This window comes from Coenobita brevimanus, chromosome 47 (genome assembly GCF_032717465.1).
Source record: "Coenobita brevimanus isolate Jiangsu-jjx chromosome 47, ASM3271746v2, whole genome shotgun sequence".
Taxonomy (NCBI): Eukaryota; Metazoa; Arthropoda; class Malacostraca; order Decapoda; family Coenobitidae; genus Coenobita; species Coenobita brevimanus.
The window spans coordinates 32,714,208-32,732,662 of record NC_137000.1 but is presented as its reverse complement, the minus strand read 5'-3'; the positions used below and the strand labels follow the sequence as shown (position 1 = coordinate 32,732,662).

Sequence of the window (18,455 nt, the reverse complement as noted above, 5' to 3'; positions counted from 1 at the left end):
TTCCTTTTATTCTTGCTTCCTCTATACGCTTTTATTAGTTATGAAAGACTTTTGAAAATGTTGGATGTATCATTAATTAACCTCTGCACCGTAAAATTCCCCCCTTAGGTAAATAAAATCGTCTGCTATTACCAGGAATTAAGATAGAAATGACGTTTGCTCTCTCTCTCTCTCTCTCTCTCTCTCTCTCTCTTTTAATGCAAGGAAAAAGGAACCAAAGGCCAGGAGTCCGCAAGGTCGTTCCCTCCAAGAAAAAAAAAAAAAAACAGCTTGCCAAATTCAAGATCATTTTACTCGGGCTGAAAATGTTGAATAAGTACAAAGAACAATTATCACATTAATACAGACTCTGCTTACATAACACTGGTGCAGAGATACAAGCAACTTCTAACTAACGCACTGAGTTGCATGAATAATGAATCAGATGTTATTTAATTCAGAGTACCAGGAAGAAGATTCAGAAAACCACTTAATCTTGAAGATGAATCAGCCTAACTATATTCATGTAATCTACAACTGCTTTTATTATTAGTTTATTTATTAATTTATTCATTTATATTTACTTTTTGAGATTAGTGGATGATAGGAAGGGTGTGAGTACATCCTGTGAATATGGACGTCGTACTATATGTCGGGTAATACGGCCAGTGCGAAAGTTTGTCAGAAAGTTTCCTCTATAAATAAGATTGTGAAAGTACCCTACATTCATATTATCCTGCGTCTTGTGATACAGAAAAAATTACTAAAAAAACAGATAAAGCAACAAATCTCACAAGGAAAACTACCACAGTACAATATCTGCATAATGTAGTTTCCATAGCCACTTCAGTATTGCCGATTTGCTAATGACTGTGGTTAGAAAGTTTGGGAGGCTGACAACGCATCTAGAAGTCAAAAAGTCTCCAGTAACTGTTCGGTCATTAAGATCTTTGATTCGCTGGGAAATTTTATTGCAAGATGAGATGATGATAAAGCAACCCCTTCAGCCCGGTGGCCGACCCCTGGGAGGATCCATTCATAACGAAAGAAGTATAAAATAATAGCAACAGGAATTTTTACGAACCGTGAATACAAAAGAATCTGTAGTGAAGTAAGCAACCTTAACACAAGCTCTGGGTGGCCGCTGTTGCAAAGTTTGTTCATATTACAAAGAACTTGGGTTAAGTCTGTAGACATTAACTGCACGAGTCAGTTAAGCAGACAATCAGTTTTTGCTGTCGTCCCATAGAACACAACTTGCAACAGCCGATGTTTCTGTTGGGTGACGAGGTACGATTATTATTGCTGTCATGGTTCCAAGCTTACCTGTATGTGAACCCATAGGAATGCAGGCTTAATTACCGTTCTCCTACAGTCCACTATCCTGCTTACGGGGTATAGGTGCGGGACGTTTGTATAACCAGGTTTCGGGGCTGCTAAGCTATATTTGTGCTTCACTTGAGGGTGTCCTTCTTCAGCAGCAACGGGAACAATAGCAGGGGAAAACAGACTGGCTGGTCCGAGAATGCCGCTCAAGTACCCCCACGTGCAACATGGGTGAGCTTACCAGTATACTTCTGGCCCCTCCCTAATAATGAATGTGCCAATAAATATCCGCAAGGTTCTCGGTTAACAGAGAAAGCCATTCATTCCCCCCACAACCTTTCACTGTCGTATCATTAAAAGTGAATGGACGATTGTGAGGACAAGCCCCTAATTGAAATATGACATTCAGTTTTAAAACGCCTGTGTGGATGGGAAATGGTCATACAGCATTTCACTTTACATCATGCAGTTAGCAACAAGATAGGAAGGCCAGATGTGCTTTCCTTTTGCCATGTGTTTTAATCAGGTCAAATTTTGTGGGCCTACTTTCCCCTTAACAATTTCTGGTTGAACAGTGTGTCAGCTGAGTTTCGCTAAGGTTTCAGATGGCCCAGCTCACAGAGGCGACCGTAAAGCTTCTGCTAGATCCGCTTTGGCTGACTCGGGGGCAACGCATTGAAATTCTCAAATATGCGGCCCAAGAGCGAACCCTAATGAATCCCGGACCAGCTCGGGAGGCGACTGTAATGAGGCTAGGCGGTGGAGGGGCAGGAGAAGTTGGGAGAAGGAGATGGAGGAGGAGGAGAGAGAGGTAGAGGGGAGGAGGGAGTGAAAGAGTTGGAGGAGGAGGTGGAGGGGGAGGGGAGGAAGACGGAGGGAGAGGAGTTGAAGGAGGTTGAAGCGAAAGTCCTCATGCATATGTAACCAGACGCGATTACATGTTGGTTCACTCGGGGCTCGCCAGGTCATGATAGCTCCCGGGGTGCTTGCCAAAAGAAATTGTGAGATGTCCACTCCCAAAATGCGGCTTAACTTGCTTTCTAACGATGCCAGAATGTCGCTGAACTTACTTACCTCTTGCCTTAGCCCTCGTGGTGTAAGTTTTAAGTACACAACCATTAGTCATCGCACAGGGAGAGCTGATGGTGAGTTGGTAAGCACATTTAGCTCGACATCGGATGAACTCGAGTTTGACTTTTGAGTTGGTCAAACTAATGGATGTAGTGTGGAGCCTTTTGGGCCATGGTAACTGGAGACAAGAATTTTTCTTCGACTGTTGCGGTTAATGTTCTAGGGAATTATTGGAACTTTCGAAGATATTAATGTCTATCTTAACCGCCTCAGTGCTCCTCATGTAGTCAACAGACAGATCCTAAGCTCCTTTTATACATTAAGAGAATATAGTTGGACTGAAGTGTTGTATTATTTGAATAAATAACATAGCCTTTATCTTCTTGTATTGGGAAACCACAACTTGCAACCACCGCCACTTAGGTCGTATTTTTGTCAGCATTCTCGCGCCTCTGCCATAGAGATATAATGGATATTACACCTCGTTATGCTCTTGTGCAGTATGCTTATTTGTTTATTTATTTATTTATTTATTTATTTATTTATCAGCATACATTGCTTAGTGAAACATACAAGAACATGTTAACGACCCAAATACTGAAATAAACTGTTAAGAAAGGTGCTGGGGAACCGCGTTAACCATCGAGAACACTGGCCTTGAACACTACACCTTGAGGCCCTGGTCCACTCAACACAGCCCCCTTAGGAAGATGCCTCCCTCCCTCCTCCCCATCGCTTCTCCGAACACTACCCTGTGCTCTGGCCACCTGTGTGTGTTAAAATAATTATACACTTTGTAGATGGGAATTACAACGCAAAAATCCTCGCCGGCGCAAATTAAAAACCAAAATGGGAGCCAAATAGTTTCTCGCATTTTTCCAAGTTGCTGGGTGTTGCAGAGGAGAATGCAACCGCGGGATATCAAGGCGTGCACAGAGCTTAGATGAGGCGAATACATCTCCATTCCCTTGACTAATGCTTATGTCTGATGCTCTTTCTCCCTCGTTGCCCTTCCCCCTTATTCTCAGGAGGTATTTTTCCTTCCTGCTCCCCCTGGTTCTCTCACTCTCTTTTTCTCTCTCTCTCTCACTCACTCTTCTCTTTTCTTCTCTTATCTTCTCTTTTTTCCTCCTGCTCTTTCACTCTCTGGGGTCTCTCCTAGTTAAGAAAAAAGTATAATTTGTTAACGATATATATAATCCCTCCTCAGTTTCGAAAAATTTATCCTAAGCTAATTGAACTCTATATATATGAATGCGTAGTGGACTAATCCCTTTTAATACTGTGATGTGAATTTTCGTTTTTTTCACACAATTTTCAGGCTATTATATGTACATTTCGAGACGTAGATTAGATGTAGCCTTCTTTAAGCTCTTCAGTATGCGTTGGTTTCCGTAAAATGAATGTAATTGTCCGGTGATTGATTGAGATAGAAATACGTCATTGGATTGAAGGGATTTGCTGACGAGTGAGTGCATTTGTGTCTTCTTTCCTCTTGGGACTCTGAGGAGAATTTTCTTGGGAAGAGAGAGAGAGAGAGAGAGAGAGAGAGAGTGGGGAGGGGTAGCTGTAGTAGCGAATATCGTTTCCCTGACATCAGTCATACAGGACTGTGTGACTGTTTTTGCAACAACTAAGACTTTCAGTTAGAAGCCTCTTTATAATTTTCGCTTAGCAACTTCACATCAGTGACGTACTATTGTTTTATTTATTTTTTTCTTCAATGACTTTTTTCTACTTTTTTGGAAGTGGAAGGGTTGAACATACCCATCATTAAATTCTGTATTCTGGGACTTTTCTAAGCAGAATTAAGTCATCTGGTAGCACCGTATACTACAAAAGGATGTCACCAAACCAAAAGGATTAACAACAGATCATTTATGCCAGACATTTATTTTTACGGCATTACACTTACACAGTAGGTTGTTCCCATGATACTCTATGTCCCACGTAAGTTAAATTACCGAATAATTTCACATAATAAATAGAGACAATAATTCAACAGCTCTTGAGATACCAATTAAGAGATCTTTCAGCGCAGTAGCGATATGTTTTATCCATTCTACCGGTGGACAGTTTATTACATTTTTTTGTGTGTGCCTTAAGGGAGATCTTTCGTAGCCAAGGGGTTATGAATGTGCCAGTCAGATATCATATTTGGCGAGGTGGGAGGAGTCTGGGATGGACTTTTACAAAAAAAAAAAAAAAAAAACTGCGAGAGCTATTTCGTAAACTGAATTAAGTCGTTTGGCAGGTAGAATAATAGCATTAGTACCGGTACCAAATATCGTACTTAACTATATGTTGGAGATTGTCACGAAACACTTCTCTACGAGGTGACATTCCTAAGCGTAAAAACGCTTGGAAATAGGAGGAATAAAACAGAAAAAGTGTACTGAATAATTTAATGTCCATGAGGTAAAAAAAAAGTGTTCCTAAAACGTTTCTCTCCTTTCAGTATGTTTCTGGTGGTAACAAGAATGAAATGCAAAATGTGGCATCGTACTGAAAGGGTTAAGCAGTGTAAAGTCCCCTCTGCGTCTTGTGAGGGATCGCTAGGGAGGGAGGGGGAGGGGGAGGGCCAGGGGGAGAGAGAGGGCTCATTTCCATAACGAGAAAAGAATAACTGGAATAGAGTTTTCTTTTGCCTTGGTCGCTGCCTCCGTCCCCCTCGCTCTCACAGGAAGCTATTCTTTACCCACCCCGGCCCCTAAGTGGGAAGTGAGGAGTTGGGAAGGGGTGAGGAGAAAAGGGGAATGTCTCTGGGGGAAGAGGGGGGAAGAAGTGGAGATATCAAGGGACTGGGCGAAAGGAAGTTTTGGGGTGAGAAGAAAGGAGAGAAACGAGGATGCCTCAGCAGTAAATGGGGGAAGTAGCGGAAAGGGGGATGTCTCTTTATTTGAGGGGAGAGGGAGAGGGATCTTCAGGGAAGATTGGAAGGGACAAGGGGAGGACATGTCTGAGTATGAGGAGAAGGGCGGGGGGAGACTTGGGGGAACATAAGAAAGGGAAGGGAAGGTTTCTAAGTGAAGAGCCAGAGGGAGATGTTTGTAGGGTAAAGGGATGGAATTGAAGAAGGGTACATCTTTGGGGGCTGGAGAAACGGAGAGGGAAATAAAAAAGGTGAGGGAAATGGAAATGAATGAGGAGGTTTTAGAGGGAAGAAAGGGAGGGAGAAATGGGGAGCTTTAGGTGTTGGGTGAAATGAAGAGGGATTCTAGGGTTGAGGAGCTAAAAGGAAAGCGTGTGTGTCCAGAAATAAAGAGAAAGGGGAAAGAATTGTGGGGAGGGGAGTCCAGTGGGTGTGGGAGGAAGGTTGTGAGAGGAGGCAGTTGGGGATAGGGGAAGGAAGGAAGAGAGGAGGGAAAAGTGTCTAGAGGTGAAGAGAAGGGGAGAGGCAAGTTAGAGATGTGGTTAAGGTAGGGGAGAATGGGGATGTCTCCTTATGGGATGGGGAAGGGAGGAGAGAGTTAAAGTATCTTCGGGTGAGGGGGAGGGAGGGGAGGTGTCTTTGGGTATAAGAGGAAGAGAAGTGTGGGGGGAAAGTTCTTGGGAAGTAAAGGGAAGGTAGGAGAGGGGGAAACTTTGGTAGTAAGTAGAAGGGGAGATCGAGGGGATGTCTCTGTGATTAGAGGAAGAAGTAAGCCTGTAACGTTAAGGGAAAAAGGGAGGGAGAGCTGTCACTTCGGTAGGGGAATGGAAAGGGGAGATGCCTCTAGGGGGTGAGGGATGAGGACGTGAGGGAAGGGGGAATTGTCTGAGGCAGGGGGAACGGAGGTGAGGTGGGGGGAGGATTTCATAAGAGGATTCTATAAGAGGAGTGGGGGAGGATTTCATAAGAATAGGAGTCTTGGTGGAGCAGGATGAATGACCACTGCCTTTGGGCATAGTGGTAGGCGGATATTCTGAGGAAGGATTGGTTAGTTGGGGATTGTAATTGTTGAAAACCCTTGTCGTATTGCGTTTGATTGCCTGGGAATTAGGTGGACACACTGACCGTAGTGAGTTTCAACACAGAAAATGGTGACTAGTATTGTATTATATATAGAATGATAATTTGAAAGCTCCGTTTCTGAATTCATAGCTATTTTTAACGGTTCATTTGGCTTTCTGTTGACAGTTTCCTGATTTATTGGTTCTGTTACCTATTTATGGATTCTCTCCACTGCGTATGTTTGAGGAAAATAGGGCTATGATGATTAGCATAATCATCATCACCATTATCATCATGTCTTATCATATTCCAGGATTAGAAAAATTGGAAATACGACAAAAAAAGTAATATCCGCAAACTTGCGCTGAGTTCAATGGTCACACCTCCATTTACTCAACAGTCAAGGCTTAGAATTCTTATTATTTTTTCAGTACAAGTATATCCTGTTTGTTTTTGCCACAACCTAACCTTTCTTTACCTTGACCACAGTGTTAAGAGGTTGAAAATAATCTCCAACAACCTTGTAACTACAAAAGACCTCCTTAAAGCTTCAAAGCCCCCCCAGTGGCCTCGTCTGCAGGACACTAGAAAAATCATGACCAAATGATCGAAATGTCCAGCAACACCAGGCAGCCTCCAGGTTGCATGAGGCAGCGAAGTTTGGTAACTCCTAGGCTTGCGGAAGAGTTGAAGCTAACGCATTTTAGAAAACTTAATATCTCGAGAAACATATATTCTGGAGAAAAACAGAGGGGCGCTGACCCACTTTCATTATCAACCTCCTCTATACATTCCCAAAAGTTATGCTTCAAATTATCGAAACTTCAGGACTTGCCTAACCTAACGACTGAAAACGAGGATGTCAGTAACGCAGCAACTCAGATAATCAGTCATTCAGTAACTCGGTGACAGAGGCGTTTCCGAGCCTGGCCCCTGGGAGGGTCTAGCTATCATATTAAGGTAACAAGAACTTAATATATAGGAAGTCACGGTAATAAAGCTGATAGAGGCAGTTGCGGTCGAAGCTCCTAAAATGAATGTATCGGAATAAGTAATAGAAATTAAACTACATTTTAACACCTGGTATCAAAGGACATCTTTTTTTTAATTATGCCTACGTCCAGATGAGTATATTCACTTTATGACAGAAACAACGGTAATACAAAGGATTTCAAAACTAACCCAGTGGAGTCCCCCTCCACCCCTCCCTCTCTCTCTCTCTCTCTCTCTCTCTCTCTCTCTCTCTCTCTCTCCACTAATGGCTACAAAACTCCCGACATTAAAAAATCTAAACTTACTTCCCTCAGCAAAGATGTTTCTGTGGAAGCAGATTAAGAGTTTCTTGAACTTCGTCTTAAAAACTAGTGGGGAAAGTTCACGATATCTTGGAATTCTTTTGGGCCTGTAACAGCGGATTGTCCCAAGTTTGATACTCATGAGAAGGTGTATTGGGGAAGAGGTGAGGACAGGATGTGGGGAAGAAAGGGGGAAAGAAAGGAGAGAAACGGGGGAGGTAGAGGGGAAATGGGGAAGTTAAATGGAAGAAAGGGGAAAAGAAAAGGGAGAAACGAGGGATTTAGAGAGGAGATAGGGGAAGTTAAAAGGAAGAATGGGGGAAGTAAAAGATAAACTGGAATTAAAGAGGAGGAAATGGGTTATTAAAATGGAGACAAGAGGAGTTAAGAAGTGAAAGAGGGAATTAAAAGAAAGAGAAATAGTAAATGGAATATTAATAAAGAAAGGGAAAGAATGTAAAATGACGAAGAGGAAGAATGGTGATGTGTAAAAAAAAAAAAAGTTACTGAAGAGGAGGGAAAAAGGGAGATATCAAAGAGGAAAAAACTGGGAAACATAAGGAGGTGGGGAAGAACGGAAGGTGGAGAAAGGAAAAGGAAGATAGTCGAAGAGATAAAGGATTGTCAACAGAAGAGAAAGGAAAGTGGAAAAGACGGGGAAGGAGCGATGGACGTGAAAGGAAACAAGAATGGGAAAAAGGGAAGACTTACAAGAATAGTTAAGCAGAGAACATGACCGAGGGAAAAAGAAAGGGAATTTTAGAGAGGAAAATAGAAAAGAAATTTTTTTTAAGAACTTTACGGCTTCTTTAAGGTGACTCTGCCGTGACTAATAAGCGAAATAGTTTCTTATAACCCAGGAAAACATTTAATACATAGCCAACATGGACGCCTGGTGGCCAAGTAGGTTTAGGCTTTCTAATTGGATGTGGTTCATAATGGTTTAAATCTGAGGAGTGGTTGTTAATTATCGCACATACCACTCAGGGGCGTAAGACTGGTCACTAGCGCCTTAAATGTCTGGATTGAGTACCCTCCATTTGGCTCCCTACGCTCCTCATGGGGTGATGAAACAGTATTAATAGCATAGTAAAATGTAAGGTGGCGAGGGGACAAGAAGGAGGAGAGAGAGAGAGAGAGAGAGAGAGAGAGAGAGAGAGAGAGAGAGAGAGAGAGAGAGAGAGATGCGAAGGAAAGGAAATGGGGCGGAAAAAGTAAATGAGGAAGGAAGAGGCAAAAGAGGAGTGAAAATGAAATGGACTGGATATTAGTGATGTGGATGTGAATGGATGAAAGTGGAGGATAGAGAAGAAAGCTTGATACTGTATTAATGGTTAAAATAGGGATTAAAGCTGAATGAGAAGAGAAAGGAAGAGTATTGAGAGAGAGAGAGAGAGAGAGGGAGAGAGAGAGAGAGAGAGAGAGGAGGTGACTGAACTGAGAGTGGCTTAGTCTGAAAGTGGGAAAATGAAAGAGAGGATTAAGAAGAAGAAGCGTGGCCGGAAGAGGAGGAGGAGGAGGAGGAGAGGATGAAATTGAAGATGTAAGAATGGAGGGAAGCTGAATGGAGGAGGGAGGCAGACGGGAGAGGAGGAAGGGAGGGTGGTGGTAAGAGGAAGAAAAGGAAGGGTGAGGAAGGTGAGGGCAGGGGGGAGGATACAAGTTCTGAGGGAAGATGAAAAAGAAGAAGTAACCCAGAAAGTCGAAGGCTTATAAAGTAAAAAAGGTGATCGGAAGTGGAAGGAGAGATGATGAGAGGCAAGGCGAAGAAGGAAGGAGAGAAGTCATATAGAAGGGAAGAGTACGTGACTGACGCTTTAATGATAAGGGAAGTGAAGATATAAGAATCAAGAGGGAAGTGAAGGAGGAAGGAGGCGAGTTGGGGTAAAATGTTGACGTACAGGATGAAATGAAGAATAGTAGAGGAAGGAAAAGGTAAGTGGGGGGATAGAAGTCATGACGAATGGAGAAAGGAAGGACGGGAGTCAAAAGGGAAAGGATGAAGGACGAAAAGGAAACCAGAAAACTGACGGGGAACGAAGAAGGGAAGTTGAGAGATAGTGAAAAAATATGAGTCAAAGAAGAGGGGTGACAGGGGAGGCTGAACAATCTCCCTCAATGTCCAATTAACTCCTTCAATACGGTGACTTACTTTTAGTTTTGTTCATCTTATCTTGGGACGATTTTATTCAACTTTCAGCATCGTATAGTGAGAGAGTTAGAAGTAGCCTCCCTTAATTATTCCAGTAAGATGGATTATCATCGTTGTTCTTGTTATGCCAAAACAATTATACTCTGCTTAGGACTGACCCTCGTAGGGAAGGTTAGTGAACTTCCAGAGTCAGTGCAGCGAAAGCAAAGCGGAAGTGTGACATGAACTCCTGCCACGGGCAAAAGTTGGATATTGATGACCTAATACATGAGTTGGATGGATTTTAGCTGCAAACGAAATTAACACTTCATAAAACATATATCAAAAGGTCAGGCATGGCTTTGACCTCTCTGTATAAATTGATCCCATTCATTACGATGACACTTCAGATTGTCTATCAATAGGGTCATACATAGATAGATAGATAGATAGATATTAGATAGATAGATTGATAAGACGATTAAACGCAGGAAAAATACCTCTTAAAAACATATTATCTCACTTGTGGTAGATGGTGGCGACCATCATCCACTCACTTGATGTGCTGCCTACTTCCTTAGCTTTTACCATTCTTTTTCTGTGCCTGCCCTCCTCTCTTCCTATTTCTCCTATCTTTCCTGTCACTTCTTATTCCTTTTCTTTCCTTTACAGGTGGCTTTACATTGAGTGACAAGCCAAATGGTTTCCTTTAAGCCAAGAAACCATTTACAACGCTGGGTGGTAACCATATAACCAAAACATAGGTGCTCCCTACTTGTCAACAAGTGGGTTGGTGGAGGGTTGGTGCCCCTCCCTGTAAAACAACTAACTCAGTGTCAAATGGCCACCCTTTACGGGATTATGGTGTCTGGCAATGGATGGATGGATGGAACTATTTCACTACTATGGTTTCACTTAAAATCATTTTAGTTGACGCTGGACTGTTTCATTCAGCTATAGACAGTCTGTAGCAGCAGTCCACAGGTTGAGGCAACTTAACTGTAGTGTGTGAGAGGTATAACTGAAATCAACACTTATAAACCCCACGTTCCCATAGCAAACCTTAAATAAATAGTAAGCCGAGTCGTTGACATGTACTGTAGAAGCACAATGTACGCATCCCCATAACTCTACACACCCTCCACCCCCACTGGCCACACCACCCACATTTGTCAACACACGGCACTAGACGAGTGGTTTATGGGATTCCGGAACTGGACCCATTCTGCGACAGGACAGTCAGATCGCTCTGTGTGTGTGTGTGTGTGTGTGTGTGTGTGTGTGTGTGTGTGTGTGTGTGTGTGTGTGTGTGTGTAGGTGCGCGTGTGTGCGCGCGCGCTTGAAGGAGTCGGTTTAAGTAGCCTGGGATAGATTTTGTTGGTAGCTGGTTACCGTTTTTATAAAACTGGAATGAGGTTGATGTTGAAGTTTATATGTATAACGCTGTTCATGCTGATGGCCGCTGGTATCTGAAACACAGATGATGATATTTCCAGGAATCGTATCTAAAACGGGGCTGATGTTGATATTTGCAGACATCTGAAACAAAACTGATGTTGATGCAACGTTCATGTGTAGCACGATCGATGTACAGGTTTCACGGTGTCGACTTTTCGTTGAAATTGTTACGTGGTCGATGTTAATGTTTATGTGAATCGACTTGATATTCTCAGCTATGCAGGAAAATTAAACTGTGAGGTCGCGGTAAATGAGTGAGTACCGCGATTTAGCAGATTTCAGTGTGTTGTTGCTTGCTGTTATTTGAGTTTCTGTTAGTAGTCGATATTTATGTTTTTTTTGTTATCGGCTTTGTGTTATTTGGTATTGAATCCTTATTCCAGGAAGTATATTTTTCCTGCCAACGGCCATACCACGTTGAGTACACCACTTCCCGTCCGATCAGCGAAGTTAAGCAACGTTGGGTCTGGTTAGTACTTGGATGGGTGACCGCCAGGGAACACCAGATGCTGTTGGCATCCCTACGTCAAGTGGGGTTGGTGGAGGATTAGTGCCCCTCCCTGTAAAACAATTAACTCTAAGCCCTTTTCCACCCCGTTTGGGATACATGGCGTCTGGCAATGAATGAATGAATATTTTTCCTTCTGCCTGATCTATTACTTGGTCGGTGTTGAGGGCTGCTGGTGTGTGTGTGTGTGTAACGTACCCGATTCTTATTTATGGCAGGTCTGTAGTTCCCGAGGTTAGTGTTAAGGTTCCTTTGTATGGTGTTTTTATTTTAGTGAACCGGTAACTTTGTCCATTTGGTGTTTCTTGGTACAGATATTTTCGCTTTGGCAGGTAATTACTGAAAGAGTTAACATGGCTGGTGTGTGTTGATAGTTAGCCTCTGATATGACGTGGTGAGAATACTGATAACTGAAAACTGATTTGTGGTGTTGATACCAGTGTGTGTAGCTTCTGTAATAAATCATAGTGTAGCGTAAATGTTGTGGCGGTATCGCGTGTGTTTTAACCTATCTGAATAATAGCTGGCTGTGTGGAAAAAATATTTGTTAATCTGAGTCGGAGTCTATTTATGTACTGTATGTTCATCGATGTTTGCAGAAAGTAGGGAGCTGGTGGACTGCTGTGGTGTACGGTATTGCTTCCCCATATAGCATCTCTGCAGTGGTAATGGAGAGATCAACTAACTGTACTGTATAATAAAAAGGTGATCTCATTGTTCAACCATCGTGCTAATGTACCAACACATTAATCCTGTACAAGATATCATTTACTTCGTATTATGGACAGTTGATTTAACATGTATTCCATACAAATTTTGTTTTAGATATTCTAAGAAAAGAAGCGTATATATGTGTGTGTGTGTGTGTATATATATATATATATATATATATATATATATATATATATATATATATATATATATATATATTGTTACGGAACAGAGAAAGATAATGTACACTTTAAGAGAGAATGCTAAAAATCACTACTGCCCCGTAAAGTTCCAGGTTCAAAACAAAAGAGTTAGGTAAAATTACAAGTTGAAGTTTAATGCACAAACTAACAACAAAACATTCAGGACTCATAAAGATAATGTAATGGCAAATAAACAGGTTAAATATATGGTTAACTGCAATAGCCTCTATTAACACGAAATTAGCAAGAATAAATTTATCTAAGTCAGCCCTGATAAAATGAGATACCAGATAATACTCAGTGAATGCCAGATAAATAATTACAGATACAAACTATTATCAAAAATGACTGACATAAAACCCAACATTAATTACAAAAACTTCACTAGGCCTACAAATTAAACTTATGCTATACAGTACAAGAAAAAATGCAACAACAGTTATACTCAAATTACACACAGCTGCTAGATGGTTGGAGACTTCTTGAGCACTCACAATAATAATATCTGTACAGGGGAGGACAGAGATGTGAACAAAATGAGGAGCAGATCTAAGTGGCAATGATGCAGAGACTGAGCTCATTATATAGGGGCCAGGAGAGCTTGATACAACTTGTAATGAGGACGCGCAAATGAAGCCATGGGGACAAAGAGATGACAATCCCGCAAAGTATAACAGAGATGTCGACTTACTCTACTATAACGGTAGAAGGGGGGGACTGAGGCAGAACACGCTCGTGATCAAACATGCAGCATACTGTGCGTTAAAATTACACAATGGATGATGAAATCATAGGCTATGTAACACCTCCCCACAAAGAAAAAAGAAATTTACAAAGGAAATTTCTTATTACTCTAAAACAATCTGTATAAGGCATTACAGACCATGCAAAGGTCTTTCCTAATGTTACAAAACATGAGATCTCCCTAGCACGTTCAGTCATAGGTACTTGCCAGTATCCCTTTAACAAATCAAACTTACTTATGTACCTAGCCTTTCCGATCTTGTCTATGCAATCTTCCACACGAGGGAGAGGGTAAGTGTCTGTTTTAGTTATCTGATTAACACGTCTGTAGTCAATGCAAAGCCGCTGTGACCCACCTGGCTTAGGGACCAGAGTGACAGGAGAACTCCACTCGCTCTGACAGGGTTCAATCATCTTGTGGTCCAACAGGTAGCCAAGCTCCTTCTGGATGAGAGGAACTTTCACTGGGTTCACACGGTAAGGAGGCAATTTAATTGGCTTTGCGTCTCCAACATCGACATCATGCATCAACACAGTGGTTCTTCCTGGAGTGGCACGGAACACTTGCGGGTACTCCTGCAGTAATGCCGAAAACTCCTGCCTTTCCTTGGGAGGTAGATGAGAAAGCTTAGTCTGGAGATCATTCATGATATCAGGATTCTTCCCCAAACTATCACTCAGGCTCATACTGCATGGGAGAGCTTCACTTGCAGACTCGGGTGGAACAGCTACAGTGCAGACTGGATTATTTTCGTCCCGCCTGTGATATAATTTTAGCATGTTGATGTGACAAAGTTGCTTGCTCTTTCTACGATCTGGCGTGGCGATGACATAGTTGACATCACTGAGTTTCTTCTCCACGAAATAAGGGCCACTAAACTTGGCTTGAAGAGGTTGCCTATGAACTGGTAGCAGAATCAAAACCTGATCTCCTGGCTGAAAGTGGCGTAACCTGGACTTCTTATCATACCAAGTCTTCATCTTCTCCTGAGCAGCTCCTAAATTCTCTCTCGCCAGCTGTAAAGCAGTGGACAGCCGTTCTTTGAACTTCATCACATACTCCAGCAGGTTGACGTCATCTTCCTCCGACAGCCAGCATTCCTTGAGTAGCTTAAGGGGTCCTCTTACTTCATGGCCAAACAGTAGTTCAAAAGGTGAGAAGCCCAGTGATTCATTTGGAGATTCTCTTGCGGCAAATACAACAAATGGAAGACCTTTGTCCCAGTCTTTCTGATGTTCCAAACAGTATTTCTTGAGCATCGATTTGAGTGTTTGATGATATCTCTCCAACGCTCCTTGGGTCTGGGGATGGTAAGCTGAAGACGTGATCTTGGTGATGCCCAACTCTTTCAGAGACTGCTTGAAAACATTTGACATGAAATTACTTCCCCGGTCTGACTGTACCTCCTTGGGCAGACCAAACTTTGTGAAGAACCCTAGCATTTCCTTAACCACGTTCTTTGCTGAGATATTTCTAAGTGGAATGGCTTCAGGATAACGAGTAGCCATATCAATCATGGTCAACACATAAGAAAATCCTGAAGAAGTCTTAGGAAGAGGGCCCACAATATCCACCAACACACGGGTGAAAGGCGCCTCAAAAGGAGGAATGGGAACTAGAGGTGCAACCTTTTCAGTCTGACTACACTTCCCTACAACTTGACAGGTGTGACAAGACTTACAATACCAGGAAACATCCCTGAAGATACCTGGCCAGTAGAAGTGTTTCAAAATGCGTGCCACAGTCTTCCTCACTCCAAGGTGTCCTGCCAAACTGGAATCATGAGCCACTCTAATGATATCCTGCCTACAAACACGAGGGATGACAACTTGATGTACAACCTCCCATTCACAGTCGGCTGATGCTGTTGGGGGTCTCCACTTCCTCATAAGTACTCCTGACTTTACATAATAACAAGTAGAAGCACCGGCTGACTCTTCTTCACTGTAAGCAGAGTTAGCTAGACCTTTCAACTCAGGGTCAGCAACCTGCAACTCAACCAACTCTTGACGAGACAAATTATCAACACTACGGGGTACTGCCTCATCTGGTGAGTGGTCCAAATTAGCAAGAAAAGTGTCAGCTAGGATAACATCATCATCATCATTATCCTCTAAATCACCAGTAACTTTAGACTTAGCCCTAGTGACAGCACATGCAGGGAACACATCAGGGACATCACAATCCTGGGACGCAGCCACTGGCTCACTAGACAACTGAGGAGCTGGACACACTTGACTTCCACCAATATCATTTCCAAGTAAGAAAGTTACACCTGACATTGGGAGTGTCTCAACCAACCCAACCATAACAGAACCATTAACAAAACCAGACTCTAAATTCACTCTGCACAGAGGAACAGAGAAGTAATTATTCCCTACACCTTGTAAGATTACAGTTTCATCAGAGGAATTAAAATTAGAGCCTAGAACACTGGTCAGCATAAGGGATTGGCAAGCACCTGTATCACGATATATTTTAACTGATTTCCTGTCATTACTGTCCAGAGGACTGACAAAACCATCAGACAGGAAATTAGCACATGAACTCTTGAGAGTGTCACCCACGTTACTGCTCAAAAGAGGAGCTCCATCATGAGAATTTAAGTTACCCCTCAAAGCAGGTTCAGTTAACTCAGTTAAAGAATTCTGGGAACTCTCAAGAGTGGACACTAGACCAATTGACTGAATATTTAAAGACTCCTTTTTGTTCACATCACGCTGTCTCCTGAAACATCTCTCCGTAGTATGACCAAGCTTACTACAATAAGTACATTTACTTTTCTGAAATCTAGAGGTGAAGCTGGTATTTACTTCCTGAGAAACATCATCCTTATTCTCTTTCCTGTTACCTGTACTCTGAGTAGAGGCAACGTACTTACTCTCAGCTTTCCCTTTTTCTCTAGAATATCTCTTGTGAGTGAGAACATACTCATCAGCTAAAACTGCAGCATCAGACAAATTATCTATTCTTTTCTCATCAAGATATAGGCTTACATCTTTATAAATACACCTTTTGAAGTCCTCCAGCAAAATCATCTGCTTAAATTTGTCAAAATCAGAATCCACATTCTTAGAATTTAACCACTGCTCTAACAGATCTTCTTTGATTTTTGCATACTCAACATGGGATTGCTTATCTTGCTTGAAAGTTGTCCTAAATTTTACTCTATAGGCTTCAGGAACAAGCTCATAGGCCTTAAGAATCAAGCTCTTAACTACATCATAATTATCACACTGATCCTGAGGCAAAGATGCATAAGTTACTTGAGCTTTACCGGTGAGAACAGTTTGAAGGAGTACTGGCCAATACTCCTTAGGCCAATTAAAACCTGTAGCTACCCTCTCAAACAACTGAAAATACTTTGTTAAATCAGATTCATTAAAAGGAGGGACAAGTTTAACATTTTTAGCCACATCAAAATCATCAGAGCTAGATGATCCAGTTCCACCTTGTTTCATGCGATACTCATGGTCTGCCTGAATCCTGGCAAGTTCAATTTGTGCCTGAGCCTGTATCTGTGCCTCTTCAATACGAGCCTGAGATTCCGCCTGCTTAGCATTTGCCTGAAATTCAGCTTCTTTAGCACGAGCCTCCTGCAGAGCTAGCTGTAACTTAGCTAATTCAATCTGCGTTTGCTCATTTGGAGGAGTTACATTAAACAAGCTTTTATTAATCATGCCAACAATTTGATCCTTAGAATGATGAGAGTGAACTGCAATTCCCAATTGTTGAGCAACAAGCTTAAGTTCATTCTTTGTTCTGTTTTCTATATCACACACTGTTTGCACATTTGACAAAAAATCTTTGGCTTCATCAAGTGTAGAAATAGTAGCCATCATGAATATATCACAGTCACAAAATATCAAACAATATCCTTATGATAATATCCTGAATATCCTGGCGAGGTCGCCAAATTTATGTTACGGAACAGAGAAAGATAATGTACACTTTAAGAGAGAATGCTAAAAATCACTACTGTCCCGTAAAGTTCCAGGTTCAAAACAAAAGAGTTAGGTAAAATTACAAGTTGAAGTTTAATGCACAAACTAACAACAAAACATTCAGGACTCATAAAGATAATGTAATGGCAAATAAACAGGTTAAATATATGGTTAACTGCAATAGCCTCTATTAACACGAAATTAGCAAGAATAAATTTATCTAAGTCAGCCCTGATAAAATGAGATACCAGATAATACTCAGTGAATGCCAGATAAATAATTACAGATACAAACTATTATCAAAAATGACTGACATAAAACCCAACATTAATTACAAAAACTTCACTAGGCCTACAAATTAAACTTATGCTATACAGTACAAGAAAAAATGCAACAACAGTTATACTCAAATTACACACAGCTGCTAGATGGTTGGAGACTTCTTGAGCACTCACAATAATAATATCTGTACAGGGGAGGACAGAGATGTGAACAAAATGAGGAGCAGATCTAAGTGGCAATGATGCAGAGACTGAGCTCATTATATAGGGGCCAGGAGAGCTTGATACAACTTGTAATGAGGACGCGCAAATGAAGCCATGGGGACAAAGAGATGACAATCCCGCAAAGTATAACAGAGATGTCGACTTACTCTACTATAACGGTAGAAGGGGGGACTGAGGCAGAACACGCTTGTGATCAAACATGCAGCATACTGTGCGTTAAAATTACACAATGGATGATGAAATCATAGGCTATGTAACAATATATATATATATATATATATATATATATACAGTAGATAGATAAATAAATAGATAGATACATCCTGGCAATATCGTGCATAAAGATATCATTATACACATCCTGGAGAATAATGAAATATGCATTGATAACGAGCCATTCAGGAGTAAGAAGGAAACATGCAAATGCGACGAAAGCCTGGTGGTTGTCAGCGATGACAAATGGTAAGATGGGTACAAACGGAGGTAAGAGGAGGAGGGAATGGAAAGGAGGCAGAGCTAAAGAAAAGTGTGCTCGGAAAGAGAAATCAAGGAAAAAGAAATAAAGAAACGCACGAAAGGAACAGCTGACTGGAGAATGATACAGATGAAAACAGTTACAGATCCTGAAATTTTTTAAGGCATGA

The 18,455-nt window shown here is 41.7% G+C and overlaps 1 non-coding gene across 1 annotated transcript; it reads left to right on the top strand.

Moving 5' to 3' along the window:
* The first annotated feature begins 11,593 nt into the window (after positions 1-11,593).
* On the top strand, positions 11,594-11,712 carry LOC145399153 (5S ribosomal RNA). Its single transcript, XR_013897229.1, has one exon. It is a non-coding gene; the product is annotated as a 5S ribosomal RNA (ribosomal RNA).
* The last annotated feature ends 6,743 nt before the right edge of the window (positions 11,713-18,455 follow it).